The sequence below is a fragment of the Bombus pyrosoma genome, linkage group LG3, assembly GCF_014825855.1.
Source record: "Bombus pyrosoma isolate SC7728 linkage group LG3, ASM1482585v1, whole genome shotgun sequence".
NCBI classification, from domain to species: Eukaryota; Metazoa; Arthropoda; class Insecta; order Hymenoptera; family Apidae; genus Bombus; species Bombus pyrosoma.
The window spans coordinates 4,618,079-4,641,209 of NC_057772.1; the positions used below are offsets into that span (position 1 = coordinate 4,618,079).

The 23,131-nt window shown below is 40.1% G+C and overlaps 1 protein-coding gene across 4 annotated transcripts in view; it reads left to right on the forward strand.

The window, feature by feature from the left end:
• Positions 1–23,131, forward strand: part of LOC122566258 (serine/threonine-protein kinase NLK) — a 230,014-nt gene that overhangs the window by 106,029 nt on the left and 100,854 nt on the right. Inside the window, exon 1 of one of the 4 annotated variants that reach the window (XM_043723273.1) lies at positions 18,419–18,663. The exons of the other annotated variants lie outside the window; for them this stretch is intronic. The gene's annotated coding sequence lies outside the window, so the exon portion shown is untranslated. Of the gene's footprint in view, positions 1–18,418; positions 18,664–23,131 lie in introns of those variants that run through there. 4 annotated transcript variants of the gene reach the window in all.

Here is a 23,131-nt window from a genome sequence, read left to right on the forward strand (position 1 = left end):
ATTTATGAATTTCGTGTAAAAGGAACGGAGAGTCTGTCTTATGAACTGCATGAGAGAAGTCTGCCGGTTATTTTTGGAGAATCGTTTGCCGTTTTTTATTCGGCTTGGTGAAAGATGCGCGTGGGTGTGCACCCGCTTTATAGCGCTTTAGTCTTCCAGCTTTCGTACGTGGTTACTTTGAAACTGCAAATAAATATTCTTTATCCGTGTGCAAATATTTCTGAAGGCAGTCGGTGTATGGATATAATTACCGCTGCACAATTTTCCTATCAGCGCGAGAAGCGACGGTCTATCGTGCTAATTCTATCGTTAAAATTCCATTTGCGTTCGAATAAATTGTAATTAAAAGTGTCCGACCCCATCCTCGTTAAACGTTCTGTTTCCTTGCGAAAAACCGCGAAGAAAATTCTCCATTGATATCATCTACGGCAGAGTGTGAAGGGCGACTGTAACCCGTGCAAACTCGCAAGACAGATGGGGGTAAAGTTTAATTACTGGAAAAAAACGAATTTCCAACGCGTGGTATTAACCCTTTGATCGTTGATACATTCGACGAGAGGAGAGCCACTCGGTGTTCCTTGTTCTTTGGACAACTTTACGAATCTACTTTGATCGGTGGAGGGCCGATGGATGCACTTCAAACGTTCTCGTTCTCGCTCCAGCTTTACCGGTTCTCGTTATTTCTGCATCGTTTCAACGATTCCCAACGGCGTGTGCCCTCGAGTTTGAAAAACAACCAGCCGACCAACCAAGACGGAGTCGCGATCTAATTAAGACTACCCTCGCGGTTTCGAGATCGCTCGTTAATTCTTGCTTTCAAGACCGGCTACTTTAAGCCTAGATATCGAACGTTTTCAGTCCCTCAACTCTTTTGATTTCTTTGTTTCTTTTTTTTTTTCGTTTGAACGAGGTTGACGATTTAATGATTCAGAACGGTGTGACAAATATATTTATTTAAAATTGGACGCAATCTCTTCATTCCGAAGGGATCGGCGAGGCAAAGTGGTATCAAATGCAAAAAGGAAGAAAAGGGCAGGCGAATATCACGAAGGATATCGATATCACGCCACTTAAACTCAAAACCATCCCTCCGCAAACTCTCAAACCTCTGTCGAACGCGGTAAAACCTTGCAATATCTTCACCCTGTAAGCTGGTAAACTCAATTAATCGCGCTATGAAAAGTTTCGTTTCTACTTGCGTTGAACGAAAAACTCTCGCAAGAAAGGAAAGAGAAAGGGAAATAGAGAAAAATACCACGCAATGATGTTCGACATCAGGGCATTTTCTCGCAAAACCACCCCGTTGTCTCGTTCTATTCAGCGCAATACAAAAATCCTAACACTTTCAAATCTCCTCCAAACTTGGCTAAAGCCTTCCTATCTCTTCTCCAATCTTTTCGCCAGAAAAAGAATCAACGGATCAGGAAAACATAGAAAACAGAGAAATACAGACGGAGGGTATCGATGATGCACGGTGGTCTCCCCACGGCATACGCGTAATTGTAAAAATACGGTGAAAGTGGATTAGCCACGGGGAACGCGTTGCATCCGGGCAAATCCGTGGGCAATTGCAGCTGTTCCCGTGCAGATGTCCAGGATCCCGTCCCCCGTGGGTATATACGCGTGCGTTGCAACTGCACCGGCGCGTTTAAGTGGCCTTCCGTGGGGGACGGACGCTCGTCGTCCACTTTCAAAGGAATCCACACGCCGCAGCCACGCACTGTCTCGTCGGAGGATGCGCGTGCACCGTTATTGTTCCATGCTGTTTTCCTGCCTTTTTGCCTCGGCCCTTTTTTCTTTCATACGCGCCGTGGGCGTGCCTGTTGCGAGCCTTCCGAACACTCCTCTCGGAACACGGGTTAGGCCTGCGTAACTCGGTGCTGTGTCTTCGTAATGAATGCCAACGCGTGGGTGGACGTCGATGACACTGTCTTTTTTCACGCTTCTCAGCGGTATACCGACGATAGGCTTCTTTGTGGGTGAAATTGTTTCTCGGATCTTAATGCTACGATTTGATAAATTATTTCGGCTTGGCAGTGATTTCGTGTTTCTTGACAACCGCGAGACGGTGTACGAAGTTTATGGGAGTTGCTCGCGATTGAAATAATTCCGGACTTTTGGCTTCAAGTTGAGCTCTCTGTTCAGAGGTGATTTATTAATCGTAATTGTATTAGGTTGTCCGAAAAGTCCCTTTCGTTTCATAAGGCGATAATAAATGAACAACAATTTCTGCTTTATATTCGTTTTATATTTATTTCGTTCGATTTCTATTATCATGTTCGTGCATAATTCAGTAAACTAATATAAAACAAAAAACATTGTGCGTCTATATTTCCTTATAAAACGCGGACAACCCAATAATTACATCGGTAGAGAGATATACGTATTTGAATGCGCGTGGTCGAAATAATATCCTAAACTCTTGATTGATAGTTACGATGCTAGATAGGAGTTGATTTATTAATGGCAAATATAGTCTAATTAACACGAAGTATATAAGTAGCTAGTGGACTGCTGCATGTTCTTCGTGATTGGAAACGTGGTTTGGATCTTCGACTTTTAGATACGATTTCGTAAATCGGTGTTGATCGGCAATTCGTTAACCGGCTGCAATTATATTTTAATTAACAGAGGTATGGAATCGTGAGAGAAAGGAGACTTCTCTGAATGCAACGTGATTCCATGCGTCCTTTCACGAAACTCTTAATTGAAACTCCTATGAGAATCACGGCCTCTTATAAAAGGAGAGAGCAATTGGCGCGACGTGGTTGCGCCCTCGGTCGTACGATCTAATTGCCAACTACTTATTTAGTCGCGTCAGATACGGCGCGAGCTTCGAAATCAGAATCTTTTCAGCCAGAAATCACGCTGCGAAAATTCACCTCGTATTTAACACCGCAATTACCAAATTTCCCATTCTCACGAATTTTAACATTTCACTCTGCGCGTACTAATGGAAATATTTGAGCAATAAATTCGTTCTACCTTCGCTAGCGTATGAATTTCGAAAAATGTTGTAGATTTACGCGAACAATGGAAAAATACGCCTGTTTGAATATTTCTTACGGAAGATTATGAAATAAGTTGCTTTTACCACGTTCGTTTAACAAAATCTCAACAAACTTGTGACTCGCTCTATGCAACAACCTGTACAAAAGAATCCATGTTTTATGCTTGACAAATCATTAAACGGAATTAGAAACCGGTAGAAACTGAAAATATTTGTAGGACACAGAGAAAACATCTGGTTTGGAAGTTGCCAACTCGGATGGAGCAACTGTGCAGGTTCGGAAAAAGGTATCCGCTCGCAGGTCACCAGGGATTGACCAATCCCTTTTTCGCAAGATCGCGATTGTTTCGCAAACTAGTTTCAGGCCACGAGGCTGATAGAGCTCATCGTCGCGCGAGCGCTGCCCCGGCAACTATCGAACCGTCCCAGTTTTTCAACGGTGCGCAGGCCCCTCTCTCTCCCTCGAGTCTGCAAGCTCGATCGTTCAATTAAAAAAGCCCGTTGTATCGCGCTGAACAGGCTCCCCTGCTGCCCCTAATCTAATCGCGGGGGAAACTTTATCCCGGATATAATTTCGTTTTAAAACGGCCAAGGAGTCCTCTTGCGATCGAATTAGGAGAACGGAAGTTTTATCTAGTTTCTTTGCGTTTGTTAGCTTGTTTGCAAGCACGACAGTCGTTGGCTAAGATCTAGAATCTGGAGGAGACTTGCGATGAAAATTCCTAATAGGATTGAAGTTATTAACGAGAAAATCGAGAAATTGAAAATTGAAGCCAACACATAAAACCTCTACGGAGATCGATCTCCATACAGTAAACTGAGAGATGATTCTCCTGTTTATTTAGAGAAGATTAAATACATTTGTAATTTTTAAATATATTTTTACAATCTCCTTGGACAATTAAAGAAATACTAATCGCCGAACTCACGGAAACATGGATAGAGGAAGACAATTGGGAAAAATTAAAACGTAGACTACCCAAAGAATTCGACTGGAAATGCAGGCCAGCAATGAGAGTAAGGAAAAAAGGAAGAGCAAAGGAGGGGAATAATAACGGGTATAAACAAGGAACTGAGAGAAATAGAATGCAAAGAAATAAGTGACGATATAGTGGAAAGAAAAATAGCATACAATGATAAGACGTATAGGATAATGGTGGTTTATAATCAAGACACAAAAGGGACATGGAAAGAAATAGAGGAAAGAGTAGACGGAAGAGAAGAGGAAGTGATGATCATCGGCGGAGACTGAACGTAAGAACGGGAGAAGAGGGAGGGCCGATAAACGAGGACCTAGGGAAAGAAAAAAGCAGGCGATCAAAAGACAAGACAATAAACATGGAAGGAAGAACCTTGTTCTTAGTACCATTAATTGTATCGTTAATTTTTGCAAAATTTCGTAGATTTACTATGTTTTATTGAAAGTCTTAAGCGTATCCCATTTTCAGTTGTATCAGACTTCATCGCGTAATGTCCAGACCTTTTACATTCGACGGACTATCGTCGCAAGGAGGAGGCTGGAGTTAACTTGTTTTAATATTGTTAGGTATTATCGTTCGAACGTCCGTTGAAGCTCGGATAGGTTTAGATGGATTTTGCGAAGTCGTATCCTAGCGTGGCTGTAAAACGTAGATAAGGTTCAACGTGGTTTAGTTTTACGTTGGCTTAGGATTACGTTGTTCGAGAATTTAGATACCTAAAGCGTGCCGTAGTCGTTCCATGGTTTACATTTGCCCGGAATTTTAGCACAGGTTACTGCTAAACACCAGGCGTCTATAATCTTCTTATTTTTGGTTTTCCGATAGTGTCAAAAATTTCATTTCTCCTCCTCTGTGAACCCCCGGAACTTTCTGTCTACGATCTACTTGATAAAAATTACCATCGTACCACAATACCTACGCGTTAACAATTGACAAACAATCAAAATTCTACGGTACATACAATCAAGATTCTAAATCGCAGCAAATTTGAACGAAATCTAAATTTATCGCCATTTGACAATGCCTTAATCCTCGATTCTCTAACCCTAATTCCCTATCTCTATACGCAGCATCGTTGAAACGATCCACAGAGTGTAACGTACGTACGTGTCAGTATTTCTGAAAATTCCAAATATAATTCCAATTAATTCCAAACGATCGCGCGTTTCAACAAAATCCAAATCTGCAGTGATTCAACTACGAAATTCCCTGATTTGAACCTTTTGCGCCGAATGGAGCATCCATTCAAGCGACACACCCTGTACTCAAACTTTTCACAGTCTGGCCACTTATCGCGTTCGTTCGTTTCTCCTCTTCTTCCTCCTTTATCGGCGGTACGGTTCGCGTGTCCGTGGTATCTGGCATAAAATATATAAAGTCTGGTACGTCCGGTACTGCGGCAACACCACGACAGGAAGCTTAGCACGCAATACGGCGCACGTACGCACAATAACCGCGGGCTACCACGCACACCCGATATTACTTCTATGAAGGGAGAATGAAAACACGGTGCAGAAAAGCCGAAGAGCAGTTGAACGGACGCTCGATGGCTTTCTGAGTTTAATCTGAGCGTGGTTTTTCACGCGCGCTCGATTTCCCGCGCGTTAACCGCCGCGATAGTCAATTTCCGCTCGACTTTACGTGGAAATATTTGCTTTAGTTTCACAGGGTGAGCGTATTACGCTGCCGAGACGTACATTCTTGTCGTAAGTTTGAGATTGCCTGGAATTTGTTTCGCGACTGGTTGATCTGTTCCGTGCGAATAAATTAGAAAATTAGATAATATTTATTCCTTACGAGTTCCGTATTTATCTGGAAAGATCGTCGATCGAGTCGAATTCGTTCAAGATTATTATAGCGTGATTGTATTTAGAAAAATAGTGCGCACGTGGATTAACGCCGAGGATTAATTGGCTGGAAATTTGTAGGGAATTATTGCGGGGAAAATAGGTGAATTTATTATAAAAATTAGAAATATACGTAGCGATGTTCGAGGAAAATTGTTATTAATTCTCAGCACAGAAACGTATTTCTTATCTTTTTAATACGCCGTACATCTAAATTAATAGAAAATTATAAAGCAGGCGAGTTAAAGTGACCGTGTTTCACATAGCTAAATTATTCGTCTTTTCACCGATTAGAAAGTAAATGGGCAGACAGCGAAACAGCCAACGATTAAAGCGTTAACTAACGAAACACTGTAACGATATGTTTTACTTTTATCCTTTCGTTTAATATAAATAGAATTATAAACAGCTTGAATTATAAGAAGCTCGAAGAAACTGCTAATGAAAAATCGAATGTATCTGAATTCTTGAAACACGTTCAACTATTTGATTTATTCAAATATACATACGTTCGTACGAGACGCGCAACACACAGAGATTTCCAACTGGTGTCAGTAATTTTTCGAGGAGAGAATTTGCTCGCGCTTTGGCAATTATCCTGTGGCACGTTTAAATTCATAATGACGCGTTCTAAGGGGGACACCATCTTTTATATGCAATGCGTATATCGCGTATGCGAATCGACAAAAGGGAAGACGCGGTTCTTGACCAGACAAAAGCGTCTAGACGAGCGACGGAATTAAAGCCGAGCCTCTGGCTCAACTCCTTTTTTCTCCTTCTTCTTTGCATGGAGAAAAATGTACAGCAGGTTCAAACAATTCCTGCATGCCAGGAACTTTAGCCCCGCTCTTCGATAAGTATTAAATCACGCGCTTTGTGCCTCTTTTATCAGATGGCGTACAATCTTTTCTTTTTTATGGGAAAATGATAGTTAGAGCTTGGATATTAATTACTTTTTAATATCCTCGTATAACTCGATTTACCTGGACTCGATCCATTGGAGCGGAATTTTAGTTAAGATTAGCTGCACCGAATGAATTATCGATTAAGTCTGCCGACTAATTCCATCGTGTGACTGTGATTCTTTAACGAAAAGTTGTAGAGATTATCGCGTACAGAACTTCTATTACATGGATTTCCTGTCATCCGATGGATTTATATAGATTTGCAACGTATTACGAAACAATAATTGCCACAGTTAGGTGAAATCAGTTGGACAGGAATGAAATATTGTCGACGACAGAAAGAATATAACGCAGATAATGGAATTCTGGAAACTTTAGTTTCGAAGAAGAACTTCGCAAGGAAATTTTCAAGAGTTTTAAAATTTGCGTGGCTGTTCGCTAAGAAAGTCGAGTTACCTCATCGCAGATAGTCGATCTTACGAAAAAGTAATCATTTTCCTATTTCACGCGTACTTTCGTTTCTATGAAACATAAATTACGTCTTGATTACACGTACAAAGAGCATAATATGGCCTATGTAACTGCGATTGATTTTTCTTTGTTAACTTTCGATTCTACGATTATAAACTGAATTTTAGATCTCTTTGCGAACGTATTTTTAACCAATCGATGAAAAATTGTAAATTAATTTGAACGAATAATAACGAATCGTATACCATTTTTGCTTTTCTCTTTATGCTACGATTATAAACTGAATTTTAGATCTCTTTGCGAAAGTATTTTTAACCAATCGATTAAAAATTGTAAATTAATTTGAACGAATAATAACGAATCGTATGCCATTTTTGTTTTTCTCTTTATGTTACAAGTGTGAAGAACGAAATATCGAAAAGAGAAAAAAGGAAAGAGAGTGGCATAGAAGGAATCGCGGTCGTATCGCGCGATTTAATAATCACGAAGCTCGCGAATAAATTTATCGAGGGAGTTCTCGCGTGCCTTCTAAACGACCAGGGAAAGGCGTTGCACTTTCGTGCAGCCCTTTTATCGCTCTTATCTCATAAATAGAAATATCGCGGTTGGAATTAATAAGTTTCAGCGGCGCGATGGTTTTTCTGAAAAAAGCTCGATGAATTGTACTATCGTCGATATTAATCAATCAGGCGATCGTTTCTTTTCATCATCGTCGATTGAAACATGTACGATAACGTGTAAAAATATTCGATTGATTTTCAACGTCAATCGAACGTAACTTCGGCGAACATTGTTTAAATCAATTCAATTTATTCTTCAATTTTGATTTTAGTACCTGTAGCGTTACGTTATGAAAAATTCAGTATTTTTCAAATTCTATTTGAAAATCGGCTTCCGATTCTTTGTAATTTCATGAACTTTTTATTCAACTGTCCACTACTATTTTCGTACGAAATATCCGTTGTACACGGAAAGATATCAAAATATTATTTGTTTCACAAATATTTTGTATTGTTCTTACAACGTTATCTGTCGTATCTTCTTCTATATATTCTTTATCAATTCCATTTTATTTGCCCGTTTTTCTAACTTTACGTTACTATATTATCACATCGTCGCGCGTACGATCGTGTTATTAAAGTCTGCCAAATTTAAATATCAGAGTCAGTACACGTGTACCGAGTAGATTTTTTAAATCGTCCCTCTCAGAAACAAAGGGGATCTCATATGCGAAGCCTTTATTGTACTCTTTCGTCTTATTTTTCATTTTCGCGAGAGATCACCCCTTGCTCGATCCTACCACCCCATAGAGACTCTACCACCAGACGCTGTATGTGAAACAATTTCGAACAAAAGAAAAAAAAAAAGAGAAAAAGAAAGAGAGAAAGGGATAAGGTACAAAGAAAACAGGACAAAAGTTGAACGAAACGGAGGCTAGAGTCTCGTGGTTAGTTTCAATCGTTTCGATGAAATATGGATTTCGTGGTTGCGAGTCGTTGACCCCCGACACACGTAGCCGGATCGCGTTTGACGTGTCGGCAGCTCGACGACGGCCGAGAGAGGAGGGGCTCCATTAGCAAAGGTTATCGGGTCGACCTCGAATCGTATCGATTGGCTCGCTTTAAAATGTCCTCCGGCGGCCCTAGCGCCAGCAACAGGCGTCCTTCTTTTTCGGCGCGTCACGCATCGCCATCCCACCCTTTGTGGAAGGGGCTGTGATCGCGACTGGCGACTGTTGGAGGGTGAAAGGACGTTGACCCCCCATGGAAGGACTGTTGTAGAGAGACAATTTTGCCGCTCGATTGACGACCATAGAAGGTTTGTTGTAGTGTTATTTCGCAGGATCGTTAGGATGGTATTTCTAGACTTTTTTCTGTAGTGTGTTCTTTTTTGTCTTCTTTTTCTTTTTTTTTCTGTGTGTTTGTGGAGAAGAGTTTGGCAATGGAATGGTAAGAGTATAGATGTCGGAGTGTCGATAACGAGGGGATTGTGGATTTTTGCAAAAAAGTATACAAGAGACGTACAACATACAGAAATAGAAGACTCGCTTATAATGTTCGATGGATAAAACGAATCTGTATTAAATTAAATGTTATTTCTTTGGTTGTATTTCTACGAAAATATGGATTTGCGCAAAAATCCGCGGTCTTAACGACGAGATATTTTACCTCGTTTCGTATTTCGTATTTATGTCTCGTGTTTTATAATAAATATGTCAGAAATATCAAAAATACCATTAGATAGGCAAGAAAGTTCTGTTTTCGTGACAGGAGAAGAACGATGGAAAAATATAGAGAATATAATTTTGTTTACGAAAATGGTTACTCTTATTTTGACGAATGCTTTGTTTTCCATTTTTTCTCGTCTTTTTCTTTCATAAAAAATGATAGAACCTTATTGAACGTCTAGTAATTCAGTAAGAAGCGACAACAGAAGTACGTTTGAAATTGTAACACGCTCAAGAAGACCACCCGCTCAGAAACAGTAATAGGATAGGCTAGACATCCTGCGTACCACAGCCATCGAAACAATAACCAAATAGTAACGGAATAGGCGCCTCTGAGATACGCCAGACGACAACCCCTCCAGAGGGACTAAGACCTCGGTATAAAAACCCTGAAAAATAAGCGCTGGAATCAGTCTGTTAAAACATTTTGAATCAGTCTCTTGTAACAGTTTAATCATTCTGTTGTAACACTTTGAATCGCCAGTCGGTTAGATTTGCATAATAAATTCTTTTATCATATACAAAGTTCAATTTCTTCACCTTATTCGTGAAACGTTCAAACTGCGACGCGAGGAAATCACCGGCGATCTATCGGTTTCGTGATTTCTCGTGTCTCGTACGTGACAAAATCGTTGAAAGCATGTTTGAGGTATCGAAAGTATTTTACGGTTCTTCCTTTTTCTTTGTTTCAAGTAAACATCACGAACTTTATTTCCTGCGAAAGACACTCTGACTTACGGATTTATTGCCGAGAAGTCTTATCATCGATTTCAACTTGCTTCTAAAATTGTTCATGCTTTCGTAAATATCTTCCATGTATCTTCTCGTTGCTTGGTATCGAAAGCAAAGATCGATCGTGTCACTGTTTCGCGAATCCAATTTCCAAGAGCAACAGTTTTTTCGTGCATTCGTCCGCCTCGTGTGCAGAGATACGAGAAAAAACATCGATTCGTGTCCGCCGATATGAATTTCGTTTTGTCGTTATTGATTCCTCGTTAAACTCAATCGACGTTGTTGATACAACGTACGTTCGATTTGAACGCGTTGCATTCGTCCTACGATATTGTCGAACGTTTCCTACGAACTGTGTTCCCTGCACGTGGGAAGGGCGTCTAGAAGCGTCAGGGGTGTACCTTCCACATCGAAAATACGATTGGCGACGATTGTCCGAAGGATTAAAAAGAATATTGAATTTTTATAAAACGAACGGTGTAAAAAAGTTGGGACAACAAGATGAGAATTCGAGTAATTTGTTTACCAGAATAAGAGAGAGGACAACAATTTTGAGAATTGTTGAAGTAGGTCTCACTTCAAGGAAAATTCTACGTCTTTTCTAGTGTTTAATTTTTGGCACAACGATTTTCTTTACAGCGGCTTCTTTGGTTTCCATTATATTGGGTTGGCAACTAAGTGATTGCGGACTTTGTCATTAGGTGGTATTGACAAAATCCGCAATCACTTAGTTGCTAACCCAATAGTACCGCGGGAAGATCACCGACATACAGACAATGTCGATGATGAAGCGCCAAGTTAAAAGGGTCGGAAAACTTCAATAGGCCTAATGGCCATCGATATATTTCGGCATAGTAGTCGTTGATCGTTAGTTAGCCACCGGAGAGTCAAGGGTCAAGAGTCGTTAATGGAGAGTTGTCATATCACACTACTACATTAAGTTCAAGTTAAATAATCATCGTTTTCTGTTTAATGCACTGTAATAAATCCATCTGTCAATACGTTATCACATAGGATAGAGATCACTGGAAATCCTAATTTCTAACATTTCTGAATAAAGAATTTCTACAGTACATTCATCCACGCGTTTGCTGTCTCTATTCCGAGATAAAAACCTCAAAAAGAATAAATACAAATTACTGCGCGGAGGAATTTGACCTTTTGATGACTCAAATGTGCTCATGGTGTAAATGTTATCATTTAAAATTCAAATTAACACGAAAACCCAATACACTAGAATATTGATCGAAATAACTTATTTGGTGCAAATTAGCAACAAGCTACCCGTTTATTCATATTATACAAATTTTTATTTGTTATTTTTATTTCGAACAAAATTTGTCCACGTGTGACGTTATATGTACAATTTGAAATTCATAATCTATACATCGAACGTTGAAGTTTTAATAAAAATTTTAGGATTTTCAATAGCAGACAGTACATTTCCTGTGTCTATTCCCAAAAATCTGCACAAGAAATATCATATGGATCGTACAGAACGGGACAGCAATTCGCTTAATGGCATCTCCGAATCGCCTCATTTTCCATCGAATTAAACTTCCCTTAAATCGAAATTCTGCCTACGGACGATTCTTGCCGAGCAAAGCTTCTTTTCACGAAAATTCCCATCGTTGAAATTGCTCGTCCTGCTGCAGCATCGCCGTACCGGAGACGGAAACCCTCGAGACGAGCGACACCGTGGATCCTCGCGGTGTCGATCCTCGAATCTTTGCTGTCGATTCCGGTGCCAAGGCTTGTTAGTCGCGGACCGGCAGTTTATTCGAGATCGCATCGTGTCTCGGCGAGTTGGCAGGTCGCGAGAGCGAATTTCAGAACGACGAGCAAGCTCGTTGATAATGGTGTTAAAAGTCGCCTCGAGCGACGCCTTATTAAAATGTTCGCTTCGCGACGAAGGAACGTGAATTTGTTCAAGTTTAACGACGATGTGTTACGACTGGACTTTGGAAATTCCTCGAATCCAGGAATTTAGACTCACGTAATTAAGCGGAGTTGTAACAAGAAGCAACGGATTGCAATGGTTTCTAGTGCGATTTGCAGTTAATTCGGGGCAGGTGTGAGCCGTGTTACGATTTGATTTATTGTTGCTTCCCTTTTGATGGATTATTTCTTGCGCATCTTTGTTATTTCGTGTAAATATCGGCAATCCTCTAACGAGATTTCTAATATTCTTCGCGATTTCATATTGCTTTCGTACGTTTTTCTGCAATCTCAAAAATGAGAGTAGTGCAGAAGCAGCTACAATCTGTGAAAACACGTGATCGTACACTATTCGAAAATTCATATTCCAAAGTATCTGTTTGTGGAGTTAATTTATCGTTCTTCAAATAATCCTCTTCTAAGTTGAAAGTCACCAAGTATTGAAGTATTTTTGCGCTATAAAGATCGTTCGAAAAATGTTTCCATGTGCCTCTTTATAGAATTAATTTGTTCGACAAGCGTTCGATTTTACGAACAACCGCATGTTACACGAAAAAGAGCGTGAAATATAAACGTAGAGGGGAACGAAGGAAGACCCAGGCAAAGTAGACGCTGACTTTCTATCGATCTTGCAAACAACCCTGCGAAAATCGTCGTAATGCCAGCACTATCCGCAGACACGGACTCCGCAATCTGCGGGGTTAAGTAAGTTCAGGGTGCAGAAGCGTGAGTCAGGTTTCAAAACGTAGAGGATCTAATCTGCGGTAGTTTTGGGATATTCTAACCGGTGGATCATGAGATACCTAAAATCTGGGTAATAGTACGCGTAGAAGCAGGAACGGGTCGAGTTTTATCTCGAGTATCGAAGTGGAAGTGTAAATTAGAATGGATTCGAGAAATGTAGAATGTTCCGAAGTTGAAAGTAAAATTGGCCTGCTCTAACACCTGGGAATAGACGAGTCTATGGTGGAAGCGGATTCTATCGGAAGATAAACTTGCTGCTCGTGGCAGGCAGAAAGGATATAGCAGGGACGAAAGAAAGTGAACGTTCTGCAAGGATTACGTGAAATGAAACTATGTTTTTCCAAGTGAGTCGTTTTGAAAGATGATTAACTATGATTATAGGATTATATATAACATACTTTCACGTTTAAAAACTATCGTCAAAGGAAATTACGTTAAACCTGTCATGAGTGAAATCTTATCCTAATATACTTTTTTGCGGGAACGTAAAAATTCGAGGATCCTCGCAGAATTAAAAAATACGAGTTACGTGTTCCTCGGTCGTTGGATGTAAAATAAAAAAAAAAAAAAAAAGAAAAAGAAAAAGAAACGGTTCGTAATCGAAATGACAGAAATTCTTCAAATTCACGAGCTATGCCATAAAACTGGAGGACGACAGGCGATATAAAGACGTATCTGTATCGAGGGAGAGAGAAAACAAGGCGTCGAATAAATATATTTGTTTGTCCGTTTCGCTTAATGGTTTGTCATCGGTGGGTCATTAACGACGATCGTCGGGAATTTTATTGCGGTAATCAAGCGTATAGGCACGGCGGAGAGCGTGACGAGAAGGCGATGACTGTTGAACGATCGCAATAATCCGTCATAATTGTCGTTTTACGAGCGATTCCCGTGCGTTGAGACACCGTGAGAAATGGAAACACGCGAGTGGCCCGTGCGAGAGCCGCGTGAAATTCGCTGATCGTAAGCGAGCAGCAATCGGACGCGATTCCAGCTGATGACCGAACGTTTCTTGTCTGGCGCGTTTCTCTTTTCTTCGTTGATGACTTGTTCACGTCCTTGCAGCCTAACTTTGATGCGATTCAAATTGTCTTATACCAGTTCTCTCAGAAGCTGAACCGATTAACTCTGTTTTTTGCCGATTCCTTAATTTCGTCATACAAATGATGTGTGTACTTTACAAAACAATATTATAATTCAATTACGATTTTCTTCTGTCGTAAGGAGTTACTACGTAAGTCGAGAGTTACCAATAAGCTTCTTGCTTGTCCTAACCTGAGAGAAACACAACAAACGCGTCTGTTTCTAATTAAAATCTTCTTCGGTCGCTCTAATTCAGAGCGCAACTCGATATTATTTCGCAATCTACTCTCTGCTAAAAGTAAATTAATATGTACTGGCGCAAATGAAAGAAATAACAGATTACAGCTGGTATTAACGTAGCACGTTATTAATCGCGGCGAGGAAGTTTTTCCAAGCAAAACAACGTCTCACTTTCTCCTCTCCGAGACACACCGCTTACAGCTCTATTATCGCGTAACCGTTTCAAGAAGCTCGCACTCGCCTTCTGGCCAGAAGTCGCGGCAGTTGCGCCGAAACCGCAGTTTCTCCGTGCGTTAAATTTAAACTAGTTAGAGGAAAGTCAAGCCAGAGCTTACTCGTGTAAATACCATCCGGCCACTTACACCAACGTTAATCCCAACGATCGATACCCGACTGCAGAAAATTCAACGTGTTTCCCGATCTTATCGTCCCATTTTTCCCTTCATTTTGTAAAACCTTTTAATACATCGTTTTCCTCTATTTTTGTTCGTATCGTTGCGCTTCTGGTACCGAAATGGCGGCTTTCTCTTGGTTTAAAAGCGATACACTACTCACGACCTAAATACGTTTCCTCTCGTATCACGATCTTGGATAACGTGTGCAAATAATCTTTAAAAATATAAAGCTCACTTTTGCCGAAGGAAAACGATTCCAAAACCTACAAAATATCTCACTTGAATCTATAATCGGAATCACTAGCGAACTACCCTATAGTTGAACATAAACAATTATTATCATTTTTATTTTGTTCGCCTTGTATCTTGTATCGGCTTCTGTGTATCTGCTTATTCATACGTCAAACAACGATCAACGTACTTGAAAACAACCGATATGAAACTCTGTGTATTGGTTTCATGAGTCGGAACGAGATCTTTCAACTCGTCGCCCTTCTACTCGCAAGGCGATGACAGACTCTTTCAAGGCGAAAGGCCGAAAGTTTCTCGGAAGCTGAGACGGCAAACCGGCCAGTTAGGTTCGCTGTAAACACTCGTGGGATTCGGCGAAACGAGGAATCCTCGTGGCACCGTCTCGTCGTCATCGTCGGCGATGAACAGGCGTCGTTAAGGGGCGAGTAGTCTGACAGCTGAGTCTCCCGTTGCTAGTAAATCAACCTAACGAGCCGTAATCGATCGGCGCGTTCCTCTGCCGTGTAAGTTTCGACCGCGTGTCTGCGTTCAGGCAATTATAAATTATCGCCTGCTACGCATAATCGACGGTATTAATTACGCGAGCCGCGCGTGCCTGCCGTGTTCTTGATTTCTCGTCGGATTACGCTTCGCAAATTCTGAAAGCTATAGGAAGATTTTGTAAAATTGATCGCGGTTGGTGGTCTGTTCGTTTCGGGTTATTCATTAATCGTGTGTGACACGAGGCGTGTTTGCAGTTACAGTGGCTGCAAAAAGTATTTCTACACGCGCTTATTTTGCAACGAAGTATGGAAGATGCGAAAGTATGTGTTGGATTCGATAAATCAAACGCAATTGCGTCTGATTCCTTCCTTGAAGCTTCTTTGCGTTATTGATGATAGGCGTAATAATATTTTATTGTACCTTTTGACAACAGCCTTTCATAAAATCAAATACCAGTACTCAGAGCGATATAGAAGCTACTACTAATGGTATTTCTACGCACTTTTAGTTTCCAACGAAGCGTGGTTAATATAATTATTCGTCTCGACCATTTAAAACTCTGCTTCTAATGATTATCACGACTAGAGCATACCTCCAATATAGCGTCAAGGGAACTGTATATAGGTTTCTTCTTCTTCTTCTTTTTATTATTATTATTACCTAATTTGTACTTTACAATTTGTCCAGCATTGGTACATTTGGTAAATTTTTCCAACTTAATTGCTAAATAACATGTGGATGGCTACCCCAGCAGGATACCATCTTCGGGTTTGGCTATTTTATTTCTTTAATGAAGTCAGTGGGGTGTTTTCTTTTTAATCTTCTTTCTATGAGAGTCGTATATAGGCGTAGCAGATAAAATTGAACTTACGAAATGAAACGCGTATTTCATCCGATAATATCATCAAGATATCACGTCCTATAACCATCGCTTGGAAAACTCTCATCCTTCAATTACTAAATTACTTCGTTGTAATGTCCATACACAGTATGGCCTGTTTAACGGTAAACGCTTGAATATCTGGAAAAATACGAATGATACGGTAAAATGTTTAGTCACGAACAGAAGTTGTATAGTATCGAAGGGGACATACGATGCTATCTTTTCTACTGTTTCTCTTTTTATCCATTTGACGTTGCGACGATTTTCAAACGTCCTATAAAATTCTAAAACGAGATACTAAAATTCTCCGACAGAGATCCTCATTTTTTCTTAAGTATACTTATTCGAACATTCTCACAGCCACGACGAACTTGTGTCTTCCGTACCAAGTCTTTCCCTCGTAATTCCTCGCCTTTCGCTTAATCTCGTGCGGAAACACGTCTCTTTAATTAATATTCATCTTTATTATCCCGGTACACGATCGAACTAGATCGTCGTTATCGATTAATAATCCCTGGCAGTCGCGTAATCGACGTACCGCGAGTACAAATACCGACGTTCGGTCGTTCGATCGCGAAAATACAAGATTTCGTTTTCCATCGATCGCTAATGGAAAAAAAAGGTAGAAAGGCTTAATCTGATCGTGAATAAATTACCGGCTCGTCCTCTTACGGGACACCACCGAAGCAGGGGCAGCGTGCGCGCGAAAAACCGGATCGATTTCAGGACTTTATTACCGCGTCGTTATCGCCGCCTCTAATTGCGCTCATAATTAATCAGAGGATTTTTTTACGCGGTCATCGCGGGCTCGGTAATTAAATTGAGAGCGAGTCGTCGATCGTATCGCGGTAATAATGTCGCGGAAAATGCTTGAACGATGCGAGCGGTACAGGAGGCCGGCGTTAGCGCTTGTTTAACGAGAAAGAAAAACGACCAGATCCCTTCTTCCTTGTTTCTTGTTATCATTAGAGTTTATAAAAGATTATCAGGCAGGTTTCATCGAAGCTTTTGTTGCTTACTCGTGTTATTATTGGTTTGATCGATGTTCGGGTTAATTTTTGTCCTTCTCGAGATTCTGCATTGGAGAAATCTTATCATTTCAGTGATATATTGCTTTAGATATGCTATGTATAGAGATAACGTACACCGTCGTTCGTAAGTATCGGAATACGTACGGCAAATGAGAAATTTAGAAAGAATTTATCGGGAAATTATTAAGATGTTCAATCGTTGATTCGATCGATATGAAGCAGGACGTATGGTTGATGAACCAGGTTAATTGTTCCTTCGTGCTCGTAGAATAATGGTTCATGGAGAAAGTAGATTTTTCTCGTTGCTGTGGGGTGGGGGGAGGGGATGTTTAGCCAGATCTTACGAGTCAGGTTTTATTCGCGAGCAGAAAGAGCGGTTTGAAAAGTGAATTCCTCGAGAATCACCGTGACACTGCCGGATTTGTCTTTCTATTTTGTCGTAGGAAAGTTTTCCGTACGATATATACTCGTCGGAAGCGCCGCAAGAAACAGCCAATCAAATCGATATATTAAACACCATTCTGTTTGATAAATCAAGAATTTATTTCGTAGAAACGAATTTATATAGAAATATTAAATTGCGGGCAAGATTTCACTTAACGATTACAAAGAGTAATAAAAATCACGTTTAAAAACGTTTTCCCAGTGGCTGTTCGCACGATTCTTTTTACTCTTTAATGATTCACATAGGAATTTCTTCCCCCCCCCCTTTTCTTCTTACTTTTCATCCGCAGGTTTTTCTCGGGTAGCTTTGTAATTCCCGAAGAATCGCCTGCTGGCAATCAGCGTATACGTAACGTGAGTCGTATTGGATTATTTCTTTTGGCTCACGCGTGTTGATGGTTGCAAGATGCGACGAGTACAGGAAACGTCTGAAAAAACCTATATCATATGGATGATTGGAGAGATCATCTGGAAATGTCTAAAAAAAGGACCTATATCATCTGGAACGACATTACAACTATAACACAGATAAATATACCGCTGAAAAAGCTTGCGCAGTATTTCTAATACTCTCTTTTTAGGACACTGGATAATTTACAAAATTCTCGTTTTTCAATCGTATACATCTTATTACTTGTTTATTACATCCTGTAAATGGTTCCCCCCTCGCCACTAATATGCTAATGTAAACATTTTCAAACACACTTACCCGATCCTCATCCACGCAAATTATTCTCAGTGCGGCGATAGGAATTTTGATCGTGAAACTTTTAAACGCGAACGCGAGAAAAGCAAAAGTAAATAGAAAAGGCAAGGTGCAGGTAATAAAGTCGCAGAAAGAACTTCGATAACGTTGAAGAGGAATATTCTATTCGCGAACGCGATTACGTGGCACTGCGACGCTCTCAACCAGCCACGTTGGAAAACGGCCGAAAAAGCTGCACCGACCGCAGAACGCCGATTCTCTAAACACAGCACCACTGATTGCAAGATAACAGGTCAGCGCATCTCGTAGAACCGTTTTACCGCTTCCAAGTAGCAAGAAACGCTTAACGCAAACACGAATCCGCCAGCTTCTTGTTCCCAGGATTTAATCTTTCTGCTTCCTATCATCATCCGCCAGGCAACGAGTATTAACGATTTTTCTGGCGGAACCCATCTTATGACGTGCCTTTACGCTCGTCACTCGCAACAAAAATCACGCTAGCGACCATTAATGCTTTTATCATTAATTCTTGTGTCCCTTTTTTTGCTGCCAGCTTTTTGCGAGAAAAGGAAATTTTGTACGATTGTTTATCACGCGTGAGTGAATTTGGAATGTTAACGCCGAGTTTCAGAGTGAAAGGATCGAGTGTTTGATACGTCGTTAGTAGAGTAGAGTACTCGTCACGGTACTTAATAGCCGAGAAAGACGTCTGCCTACGGTTCTACTCTTTCAATTATTTTCATAAACTATCTGCCGTCTAAAAATGAGGCTATCCCGCGCCTTAATTGCAATTTCTGGTTCGCTACTTTGGGATTTTCGTAAAATTATCGGAGACAAATTATGCTACCGATTGATTGCTAAATTTGACCGATTTGATACATTGGTCCTGTGGTCGCGTCTGATTTGAGTTCGATGGGTGAGATTGGTCTGCGAATGGGATTGGCCGGACCGGTCGAAAGCCCTGCGACGGCCTCCCACCATTTCGCAGCAATGCGGAAGACGTGCCGTCAGCCTCAAGGTCACCGGTGCACCTCAAGGTCACGAGCTTTTTGCTCGTGTGCCAATCCGTCTCGATCTTTGCCAATTTGCACACCGCGCTGCGACACATCGATCCCTCTAATTGTGTCAGTCATTCGAATCTTTCTACTTTCGACCCTTACTTCCGATCCTTTTTTTCAGAAAAATATATTTCTATTTTTCATTTCTTTTCCCTCTTTTTTTGTTTTTGATTTCTGTGATCCTTTCGCGGTAATGAAAATTTGAAGAGGTTCGATCGAGTTATGACGCTTCCAAGATTAGGAACGATATCTTCGTCATTTTCGAGAATCGGACAAAAGACAGTTAGTTGCTGAAAATCGTGGCATTTTCAATGTTAGGAGGAATATTTTCGCTTTTTGAAAAGTGAAAATGGAATTTAATATTTACACTTTGAGGAAGTACATTTTTTTTTTTTTGTTTTTGTTTTTGTTTTGCGATGAAAACGGCACCTGTTTTTATCTTTTCGATAGCGAAAACGAGGAAAGTGGATCGCTGAAAAAAATATCTTCGCTGTGGATACGATATTTTTAACTGTTTGATAGCGAAATATAGTAGTTCTTGATATCCAGTTATCGCAAAAATATATTTTAGCATAGAAATAATATTTTTGTTTCTTCCGTAGCGGGAGAGAAACGTCCGGTGGATTGTTCCTGATATTTGCAAGAATTGTGTCCAAATTTTTTGAATTAATTTTTTCATTTAATACGTTGCCATTTCACCATGTGGATTTATTTTAACGTTATGAAGGTTCTTTCGCAACGGCTGGTCAGGGACCCGGTCGCGTGTAGACAGTGACTGGCATGCGTGCGAGAGATCGATAACTTTTTCCCCACCTTTCGCCATTCTTGCTGACAACACGCGCAGCTATTTCCAGGTTTCAACAATTACGCGTTGCAAAAGCAAATTAAAGTTGAAAAATTAACAACAAGCTGGTAAATACCGTTGATTGTAATGCCATCTAAATAATAAACGAGCCATCGTTGATAAATCCTCAGTCTCGTTTTATGTAATATCTAAAAGTAATCAATAACCATTTTCTGATTTTAACATTCAAAAAGTAATTAATAACCGAGTAGTGTCTTATCGTCCTTAAAAATATCTTTTCTAAATTAAACTCAAAAGTACATACAAATTGCTTTGATTTTAATATTTATATAGGTAACAAATAGTCAAATTTCCTAAATTTCCTTAAAAAGTGGCAGAAATTGCGTCGGATTATTTCTCACAAATCGCTCATTCACGTAAATTCATTTTCTATTTAATATCCATCTTCTAATTTTAATATTCAAAGCGATAGATGATTAATTCTTCGTTTGGAGCTGTTCGAAAATATTTTTCGTAGATCAAGTCATCGGAAATCACGAAAGTCTCGATCGACAACTCGAGACTAATTTGCATCGTTTTCGACCAGAATCGTAGCGAGTAAATTATGCGAATGTTAAACGATCGCGATCGTAGTCGCCCTCGGTTTCCAGCGTTAACAATTGATCGGTTTGCTTGAAATTTATGCGTGTCTAGATGAGAGAGAATACAATGCTCGTCCACGTGGCACAGACGATAATGTTTCCCTTCCTATTCGTCTATGGCGATAACGCACAAACCTAAAGTTGAAGTTTTATCGGTAGCGACCCGAAGGGAAATAAGGTGCTCGTAGTATCCAACTTTTCGTGTTCTTCGAAAATGTTACTCTCAACGACACAGGTAGAACACGCGTCCCGAATGAATGGAATCTTTCAGACCTGAATCGGTTGTCTGTTGGACCAGTTCTGACCCACGTAATCGCTTAAGATAACGTTGACTAACAATAAGAACGATTCATTGTCCCTGATCTTTGAATCGAATCTTTTGTCTCCCGTTTTGTTTAATGCATTCACAGATCCTTTTATGGTTCTAATAGTTTTCTTAACTCGGATACGATTAACTAAATACATTTCAGGGATATTAGTATATTTTACAGACGTATGAATACACATACTATTTAAATAGAATAACAAGGAATTTTAACGATATTAATACAATTAATATATTTGAAGGATAGATTTTTATATTTTCTCGCTAATAATCTATCGTATTTCCCCGTTTAATTTATCATAGTTAAATATAATTCATAGGAATTTTGATGCTTTGAAACCAAAGTAGAAATTTGGTATATAATTAAACAAATTTCCAGTTGTAGAACGTTGAAAATATCATTGGGTAAACGATACCTCAATTTTTTATATTGCTTCGAAATTTCTAGTGGCCGTAGATACGTCATAATCGAAATTCTCCGCTGAAAATCTACTGCAACATAATTAATGAAATTCCACCGTTCGATCGTATCGTGGACTCTCGTCTATTATTAACGAAATTTGTGGAAACTCGTGATACCATGTCGCCTGTTTAAAAATTCACGAGCCACACATCCCTGCAAACTCGTTTCGTTTCCAAACGGATGAATCATTCACTAGCAACGTTATAGTGAACAAACAATACCGTCACGTTTATTCAGGGGATTATACGACAACGTCTGGATAAATAGATAAAACCGTAAGTCATCGTGCAACGAATTAATATCGTTTGTATCGTTTAATTAAACACTGATTAAGCTGTACGATCCTCGATAACGCTCGCCCTTTCACCCTTATTTTCATAGTGACACCGAATGAGGGTAATAGAGGGGATAGTAGAGGGTTGAGACCCACCAGCCCTTCTCTGTCTCGTTGTTGATTTTTCTTTGTTCGTTCGTAACTGCGCTATCGGTTTATCGGCGCAATGTTTAATTGGATGGTAATTAAATGGAACTGGACGCGATAACGTTTACGAATTATGCCTACTTCTATTTCATTTGCGGAAATTCTGTCTTTGTTACACCGTTATTTTGTTACAGGATTTCTCGCGTGTAATTGCGGCCAGCATTATCCGTTCACTCGGATATTCGGTTTAGAGTTAATTGAATTGAACCGGCCGTACTTTAATTACTTTATTTTATTGTTCGGATGCTTTTTACGTAAGTGGCGGGTTCGATTATCGTCGAACACGTTATTTGGCTAGTTGCTAAGCGAATCGTACTGCGCGCTACGGTGTTTATTACTTGTCTTTATCGTTTCTTCGTTTAGGGCTTGTCTTAGAAATATTTTTATGGGAACTATAGACTCGTGATGAAATACTACGATATCGAGATTTTGCATTAAAATTATTAATACGAGTGACGCGTGCACGTTTATCGCTCGATAGGATACGCGGTTTATTTGTTTGTTGCGCTTTGGGGTTGTTCTAGAAGCATACGTTTCTAAGTGAAACGAGACTGTAGTTGTGCATCACAAAATTTTAAGAATTGGGTTTAAAATTATTAAATGTAAGCGATGTATAGGATTATCGTTGAACGGAAGAAGAAGAAGAAGAAGAAGAAGAAGAAGAGATCTTAATGTTAATAAATTTCGAAGCCGAAGCTTGTGATAAATATTGCGATGGAAAACAATGATATCGGAAATATAACAGAAGACGATATTTAACGGGAGAAACGCGCGATATCCGTCAGTTTTCCCATTTCACCGGCTGCGTAGAAGTTGGCGAGCGTAATTTCCCGCTGTGGGCAAAATCACTGGGCTTCCAAGAAAATCATCGGGCGCCGGTTCAACGTTTCAGCCGGTCGCTCCGCCAGCTAGTATAGTTGCTCGCTGAACTATTTAATGCTCGTCAGACTTTCGACGCGGCAAAATCGCGCTCAGCTCTCCTCGCTC